Source organism: Anarrhichthys ocellatus, unplaced genomic scaffold (assembly GCF_004355925.1).
Source record: "Anarrhichthys ocellatus isolate YVR2014 unplaced genomic scaffold, GSC_Weel_1.0 scaffold32, whole genome shotgun sequence".
Classification (NCBI taxonomy): domain Eukaryota; kingdom Metazoa; phylum Chordata; class Actinopteri; order Perciformes; family Anarhichadidae; genus Anarrhichthys; species Anarrhichthys ocellatus.
The window spans coordinates 5,271,802-5,280,759 of record NW_022280062.1 but is presented as its reverse complement, the minus strand read 5'-3'; the positions used below and the strand labels follow the sequence as shown (position 1 = coordinate 5,280,759).

At 41.2% G+C, this 8,958-nt stretch overlaps 1 long non-coding RNA gene across 1 annotated transcript; it reads right to left on the bottom strand.

The window, feature by feature from the left end:
• Positions 1-815: 815 nt before the first annotated feature.
• Positions 816-8,744, bottom strand: LOC116393275 (uncharacterized). The gene is made up of 2 exons (XR_004213375.1): positions 8,650-8,744; positions 816-2,896 (listed from the first exon to the last, which is right to left on the bottom strand). It is a non-coding gene; the product is annotated as an uncharacterized LOC116393275 (long non-coding RNA).
• Between the last annotated feature and the right edge of the window lie 214 nt (positions 8,745-8,958).

Below are 8,958 nucleotides of genomic sequence, written 5' to 3'. Positions count from 1 at the left end.
CTCCAGATGTGGTGGTGCAGTTTGATACATTACCTCAAGTGATGCCACTTGAGTCAGCGTCGGCTGGGGCTGAGGAGTACAAGTTTGAAACTGAAAACAAAAAAACAAAGCTGGAGGTGTGGAGCTAACAAGAAGTGAGGTTACCAAACCTCTGCAGCCCGCTCCTCGTCTCTGCTCGAGGCTGGCAGCTTGAGGCTATCAGAGCAGCCTACAGTAGCCAATAGCTATTATGTAAACATCGAAAGCTCTTCGCGACTTTGCTGATTAACTGCCACTGTCAGGAAGTTTCAAGTTTTTGAGAAATATGAGGCATTCTTTCTTATAGCAAAAACATTACAAAGCAGCTGGAAAGGCTACAAGTCGAGATATATAACTTTGGGAATTGCTTTCAAGTGTTTCAGGTGAGTGTTGACGAATCCACTCAGCACTCCATCACTTGAAGTATTGCTTGCTTTCATCTAAGAAGTATTTAGAAAAAAAACATACATAAAATAGCTACCTGTCCACACTGGAACTGTCAGAGGTGAAGTAAGTCATGTTTACATATTAACTACCTCTTGTTAAGTGAATATTAATCGGCCGAAACAATTCAGATGAAAGTAAAAGATTTGAGGAAAAGCAGGGAAAAGTTGAAAGGAGTTTGGAGGATTGAATCAATCAAATTTCTAAGTCAGACAGTATGGGAGGTCTCCATCCCTTCCACCCACAGTGAGAGGTGTGAGTGGGGATTTAGTGAAGTCACCCCTTCCTCCCTCCTTGTTCATCATCCACCTCCCTGGGGTGCATGCTGCTCCGCTCCCCCTCAACAGGCTCCCATCCATCACTCCTAAGATTTCACTTTAATAGGTGGTCCTCTTCCTCTTCCACACACCCTTCTGGGAACATTTGGCTGAGGAGAACAAGACGGTGAAAGTGGGTATTGTTTAAAAAGTTGTTGATATGATTGGTGTCAATTGGAGACCTGAGTTTCCACTAAAACAATCCCTGCCAATACTATTTCTGCTGTTGTTTTTATATCTTCTCTTTTTATTTCCGTGGGTATTCTTATTATTATTAAGATTTACGCATCAGACATTATATTCTTTTTAATGAAAAACAAGATTCATTCTTCATACGTGCGACGGACAGCACTTATCATTCATCGCACTTCATACTTCTGCACTTTACTCTTTGTACTTCTTTTCTCTGTTCTTGCCGTAGCATTGAGGTTACTGTATACTGCCTGATGTGTTTGGAGAAGATGACAATAAATTGAATCTTGCATCTTAATACTTGACATCAAGGAATATGACGATGTTTTTCTTCTATTCAACAAAAAAAGACAAAGTTGCTGAATGTGTGGCTGATTAATTTAATCTTAACACAAAGGGTTTTATTTCACATACAGTAGTGAAGACCCAACCACATACAGTATATTCAATTTCGCAGTATTGGCCTATACCTGCAGAAGTGAACACCATAATGCTTTGTTTTGCTGATGCTCCCCAGTTTAGTCCACTCATTGCTCAGAGGGCTGAGCACGTAACACCAGCATGCTGGACTAGCCCGGGCCGAGCAGTAGCTCCTCCATTCAAACAGGAGGCAGGTTGGTTGATATTTAAATGGCCTCTGTTTGCTTTTCTTCTGGTCCCGTGTGTGCATGTGAGCCCAGTATAAAGGGCCGTGTCCTTTTGAAGGGGATAGCACCAGGAAAACGAGGGGGAAGGAAACCTTGCTTTGGTGTTTTATATATCAACGGAATGACTTCCCTCAAATAAAGACGTGCTCCATTCTGCCGGTCGGGCTGGAACAAGCTGCTCGTTTCCTGTCCTGAAAATTCGCAGTGTGTTCAGAACAATGCGCCCGGCTATGAAGGAGATATCACGTCCTGAAGATTTTGGGGGGCTGGTTTTCTTTGACCGCAAGTTCAGGCAGAATCATATGTTTACAGTATTTGTAACATTCGACTGAAGCAACACAATTGTGCCATTTCAATTAACAGAAATGCTGAAACAATAGAGAGCTATTCGGAACAAAAGGCAAAGATGAAAGTATTTCCTCCGAGGCTGTAAAGTCTCTTTAAACTCACTTTTCAGCCATAAACAGGAGCCACACAAAGACCCCTCTGCTATTTAATGAATTCTAGTTGAATTATTCTTCCTCTAAATGTTCATATTTCTGCCAACTGCCCTGGCCACGCAGCGGACAAAGGCTTCTCTTTGCCTCTCTCCGCTGGGAGCTCGCCATGCAGAGGTTCTCACTCGCACTGCCTCCTCATCAAATTACAGCCCTGCTCCCTCCTGTCATGTTGGCAAACAAAGGTCTTAAAGCGCACTCCAAGTGTAATTGCCTCTAATCTCGGACATAATGTGGCCTTTCATGTCAACTAGTCGGAGAGAAAAGGGAGCTGTTGTTCCCTCTGCCTTTTTTTTTCACCCACTTTCACGCCGAGGAGCACAGTTTAACAGTCCTGCTGCTGGGCTCTGGTTCCCATTTTGGAGGTGGAAACGAGATTTTTGTTGGGACACAGTGTAAACATCGTGACAATGTAAAAGTTTCCTCTGGAACTTAAAGACATGCCTGTCATTACCGAACCTCTGCAGATGAGCAAATATGTGGTAGTGTGGTTTAAATAAAAGTGTTTATGGTAGTGCAGTAGTTCTTGGTGAGCTCCTCCACCTTTGGCCTGGATTCTCTCCGTGGTGAGCATCAGGCAGTCTGCAGCTGGAAGTGTTTCTGCGGTTTGGCCAGGTGTCTCTCTGCCCTGCCTGGGACAAGGCCTCAGCGGGGCCTGGGACTGGAGTCTGGGAGCAGGCTTGAGGCGCTGAACGAGCTGGCTGCCCCTCCGTGATCTAAAATGTCCCGCAGACCCACCTGACCGGTGGTCAGCTGTAATTGATACAACACGATAGCAGCGCTGGAGGGGAAAAAGAGAAAATTTAGATGTGTGTGAGCATGTGGGGAAGAGAAACATAGAGCTGTGGAGAAGAGGAAAGAGAAGGAGAGAGGGGATAATGGAAATGTTGGACAAATTCTTTAACTGAAGAGGCCTTTTGGTTAAATAATGGAACGCAGACTTTAATATGGTTTCCAGGGGCTTTGGCAAGCAAAGATGAACATATCAAGTAAAAAACACAGTATCTGATATCTGTACTGTGCTAGATTTTAGAGCGAGTGAGGAGAGAGTGCAGGGTAAGAGGAGATGCGGTGTTTCTAAAACCATTCAGCTGGGCTTTTTTAAGGAACCCAGCTGTGCGCCCTGGAGGTCCTGAGCTCTAACTGTGGCAAAAGCAGCACAGTGAGGCCAGGCTGCAGCTTCAGAGCCTGGTTTGTGCCATGACCTGATGTTCCAGGAGCCTCTGTGAATTGATGGGCCCCAGGAGAGTTGTCACAAGGGCCCTCGAACAATCACCCATTCATCCCTGCAGCCACAGCAACAGGGCAAACACTCACACAAGTTTAAAAGGCTGTTTTTAAATCTGACATGAAATTTTTTTTAAACACATTGTATTTTGGGGGGGGGGTTTCTTGAGAATTAGAAATAAATAGCTAGCAAGACGTTGGAGACACTGACAATTACGGATAGGTTGTCCTCCACCACCCACATTGAGATTCTCAGGTGAGTAAAATAAGTATAACCCCCCCCTTGTGAATATGGCCAGTATATTTTCGGATAATGTGGCTGAACTGGCTCGAGCCCATCACGCCTCATGTGCCAGGACTACACACTGCTGTTACATAAGACAGCTGAGCCAGTCCAGACATCTAGACTAGTCCTTATGTGGACAAATGGGTGTGTCTCACTGTGTCCCCTCACCCCAAACCCATTTACCATGACTGTATCAACCAACTTCTCTCCAGAGTTTTCTAAGTCCCTCTCACTCTCAAAGATTAGAGGCCTGGAGGTCAGCTGCACATCAGTTACATTTTTCTATGCTTCGCCGGCCAGTTATTTATAGAGCGAGAACAAATATACAATGGTATACGAGGGTATAGTGGTTTGGGTAGGAGGCAGGTTAAGCCCAGGAACATCTGTCCTTTCAAAGGCATCTCTTCCTTGGTATGCTCAGAATCCACTCCAGGGGTGTCGGTGCTTCACTGGTAGTCAGAGAGATGGCATGCTAGTCAAAACAGAGCTGAAGAGGAGGGAATGAAGAACATCATCCAAGCCCAATCTCCCAAATAGCACAGTAACATGTTCCCGAAGTCACCTGACTCCTGACGATATTTGCAAGTATTTTAAAGGTGTGTCTCAATGAACAGAAAACACTCATGTCAGGGCAGGGAAGAAACAGAGCAGAAACAGCAACATTTATGAGGTGCAAGAGGAGAAATGACAGTTAAAACCTGAATTATTGACTACAGGTCTTAAGCAGAGATTATTTGATATTATGCTAATATAGACTGTTCATATGAAATGCATGCTCGTCCAAGAGAAGTTTTTTTTGTTGAAGTTTAACCTAAAGTTACACGTGTGTTGTGTTCAATAAAAAGAGCATTCAAGGACAACACACTACCCTGACTGCCAATACCGTAACACATAGTATAACTGGACAACAGGTACAAATGTAATGTGTCACAGGATTTATCTTCGTCACTTTGCCTTTGTATTGTTTGTCCTTTGGGCCGACACATGACGTCTTCTCAAGGCAGGAACACTGTCTGTGTGTGTGTGACAGAGTCTCTGTTTAGTCTGTCAGCGTCAGAGATGCTTCATTACACACTCGTAAATCCAACCGCACCGACACTCCCAGTCCGACCTCTCACTCTCTCTTTGACTGATTCTTACTGACATGCATGGAAAACAAACACACACACACACACACACACACACACACACACACACACATAAATGTATGCAGATGCGCTGGTTAGACAACGTCAACAGCTTTATGTACCTCTCATTTTCCACTGAGAACCTGAGATTTTTTAAATTAAAATAAATAATATAACAATCTGTATATTAAGATGACACAAATGAATAATCATAATTGTGTATAAACATCATTAAATACTTCTCATTTCAACTTGTCATTTTTTCAAGTAACATTTAGCCTTATTCTAAAACATGATTCAAACTGTTTTTTAAATTCACTCAAGTACAATAATACTGTTAATAATAATTATATTAGTCTAAATAATGACAATTATTATTATCATATTGTCCGTTATTTGTTGAAAAAAATACTTATTGTTGCTACTTTATTTTGTGACTCAGGAGACAATAAGCAAAACTGTACAAAACAACTAATTGAAACGTTTTTTTCTTTTCCTGTGGACCTGGTGTGTTTTACTTCCTCAGCCATGCGTCGCAGAACAAGTAAGGGAACTTTGAGGATGAACAGCAGACTAAATAAACTCACTGAAAATAGAAATATCACATTTGCACTGGCTGAGAGATGCTTTATATCTGAAACTGCTTGCTGTTTTGAAACACACAATATCTTCTATTATTTGACAAGTAGCAAGTTTTTATTGATATGAAATGTTTATTTTTCATTCTTTTATGATTATGTATCGGATCCATTGCAAATACATATTCTAGATTTTTGACAAATCATTTCTTACCCTTTTTAAACCCATTCACCCACTTCAAACACAGGCCAAAGCTCAAACCAACAACTTTGTATTCAAAATATGAATAAATCCCACATGATCAAAAAATCCCAAATCAGGCTTAACTTTATGAAATCTGTTTAAATGTATGCACAAGTCGTGAGAATAGAATTTCTATTTGATGTGAAGGCAATTAAAATGTGTAGAAAATGAGTATAAAATACAAGAAATATGCTTTTCTAACTTTATGGGAATTTATTTTTCAGGAAAGAGAATAAAGAGAATATTTTTTGACTAATAGTTGATTGAATTAGATGTTGGTGAAATGTTAAAAACTTAAAATCAAATGACGTCTACGATTTATTTTTTCATCAATAACATCAATTTACCTGCTTTTATTGTGCAGTTATTTTTCAGTTATAATGTACTTTATAATGAACCCCGACCACCTCATTCTATCACGATGCAATGTGTTGTAATAGTCCCCCAAACAGGGACACATCGACGGTGATTAAACTTAGTTTCTCTGACCGACGCTTGTGTCTGAGGGCCTGAACAACACGCTCACCTTCAGCTTGGCTCGTGCAGAAGCGACAGCAACGAGGTGAGAGATGAAAGAATGAAATCCACGTTCAACACACAGGTCTGACCCTCATGCAGAGGGATTATTGCTAAATGTGTTCGCTCTATAATCCTTAGAATATAGATATGTTTACACCGTAAAAACGACGCAGAAAAAGGAGCGGGGGCAAGAATTTAGACGTAAAAAAACAAACAGGCGATAACTTCAAAGTAGGTACACGTTTGCTGGTCCCTAGGGTGTTGCGAAACGCAATTTCATTATTTATATATGTTCACAGTGTTCACACTGAGGGTGTTTTTATTTTAACCAATTAGAAGTATTATATATGAGGAGGAAATTAGTTGTTATTAAACCAACCCCCAGTTACTTCATGGTTGTAATTGTTTTCGTTATTTCCCATCACAGACTGGTTACACCATACATCCTGTACCTCTTCAGGCAAAAATTATAAAACGTTTCGGTTGGGTCACAAATTCAGTGCATGCTGGGAAGTCTACAATGTTTCTCCGTCAATTTGCTGCGTGGACTTTCAATTAGTAATTTGATTTTACAAAACATACACTTTATTTCACTTAAGTTTTGAGATAGTATTTATTTATAGTATTACTAAACAACATTGTATACCTGCTTATGTTTTCTATTATGAGAAATACTTGTATACAACATTTTAGAAACAATAGGGGAAAAAGGGGAAAAAATAATATGTTTAACCAGAGGTGGATATTTATAATGCATCATGAATCAGCATATCATGAAAAGTTCAACAGAGCTGACAAACGGCTGCAAGAAATGACTCCCCCTATAATTACACTTTAAGAGCAGAGGAAGCTGAAGGCCTGAACCCCCGTCATTCATTCGGCATTAAATAAACACAAGACCCATCAGTGTCAGATATGCCCCTCACACAGTTGCACTGTAAATAATGACTTTCATGGCCGTGAGCAAAAAAAAAACCCCGGGGTCATGATCAGGCTACGTGAAGAACAGTCAAAAATTAAACGTGTTATCACTTTGGTGTATCCTCAATTCATATTCACCCCTTCTAAAAAAAATGTTTTTGAAGTATGACACATTATTCAGCATGGAGAAAGATCAGGAAGCAGCATGTTGTTACTTGCCCAGTGGAATAACACAACACAATATCAGCAGACGAATGATGAATACCGCTCTCTTGTAACAAATACTACAGTCCCATGGTGCAACAATATTGTTACTGAAACAAAACAATGGTAATAATGTGAGGAGAGTAACGTGTTGTTCACGGAGAGGTTTGCAGGATGAACTGAATTGTGATATCTAACACGTCATGGAATTTCTATTCTTCATCCACCCCGGCTCCCCTTTGATGCCGAGCGTAATAAAGCTCTAAGAACCTATGAAGACACGGATTAGCCGGGGATTACGCTGATTCAATGACAAACAATTATTTGGAGTGAAGTTAAGATCAAAAGCTAAAGTTTGTTCGACAGCGAAACAACAGTGTCAGACTGTGATTCCTGTCTCCTTGTCAGTGCAACAATTTCTACAGTATATTAGTATGAAAAGTGGTGATTAAACTAAAAACTCAACATATTCAGTCTTTTTAAGGCAAGGGAAATCATTTTTGAATCTATATATTTTTCCAAACCTAAATTCTGATTTACACCTCAATCACACAGACATTAGACGCCCCCGTTGAGCTCTGTCCCTCTCCAGTTGTAGCTTAGTGATTTAGGATGACCTTTATAACCTTAAGGTCAACATCAACATTGTTTTAAGGTGTACTTGTGTGGGCGAGCAGTGCTAATGCTCTGTGACACAATAAAACATTTTTAAATTGGTAATAAGAAAGGTTGCATCTTTTTTTCCCCCTTGCCTTATCATTAATTCTTGCCTTGTGTACAAAAGTGCCTCTGCAAACACCTTTGGAAAAATACTCAATAATAAAAGGAATACCACAAAATATTTGAATTATAGTTTCCGTTATATTTCTAGACAATAACAACAACTACACTGACTTGTTTTACATTTTCCACCCAGTAATGTGCCTCCAGAGGGCCCACGCTTATGGTCTTAACTGTGCGACGCACCAAATATTTAGAGTAATAGCTGGTTACTGTGCTATCTCTACCACTACAAGCTGTCAATCTCTACCCTGGAGCTAATTAAAAAGGCCCAGGCGCTTTATTTGTTTGCACACACTGAGGGCAGACTGGAACAGTCAGGCGTGGGGGGCATGACAAGCACGCCATGCCCCCTTAAATCACTCCCCTGTGCCAAAACGCTGACACCACAAAACAATCCTGACAAAACATTTTGCTCTGTCCCCAGTGTGGGCGAGACGAGAGAGGGGAAAAAAAATCATGACTGGGATCATTTATAGGAAATTATCTATCTTTCTGTATCATTCCTCTCCTTCCCCCTCAGCTCCAAAATGACACAGCTTTTGTCCTGTTTGTGTCACACAGATTCACACCCTCCTTGTATTCCCTCTCCACATACAATAAAGGAGACTTTTTGCATCGTTCAATATAAAACATGCTCTGACTTACTGTATTGTCCCAGGCCTGCATCCGATCTGGCGTGCGTTGTCTTTTCTTTATGTGTCACTGCTGCTGTCGTTGAAGTAGTTATGCTAGCCGCGGAAACATGCATGTCCCGAGAAGTGACACAAAGATGGAGCTGGCATGGAATAAAAGACTCGTGCATTTTAATTGTGTTGCAGTGGACCCTAGGGCATCAGCTGCTGTGGCCTCGTGGCTCTCTGCTGCCACCTGTCTGTCTGTCGAGAAGCACATCAGGACCTGCTCTGAAGATGGACCTGCAGAATGTGCTGAGTAATGCTGGGGGGGGGTCATGTT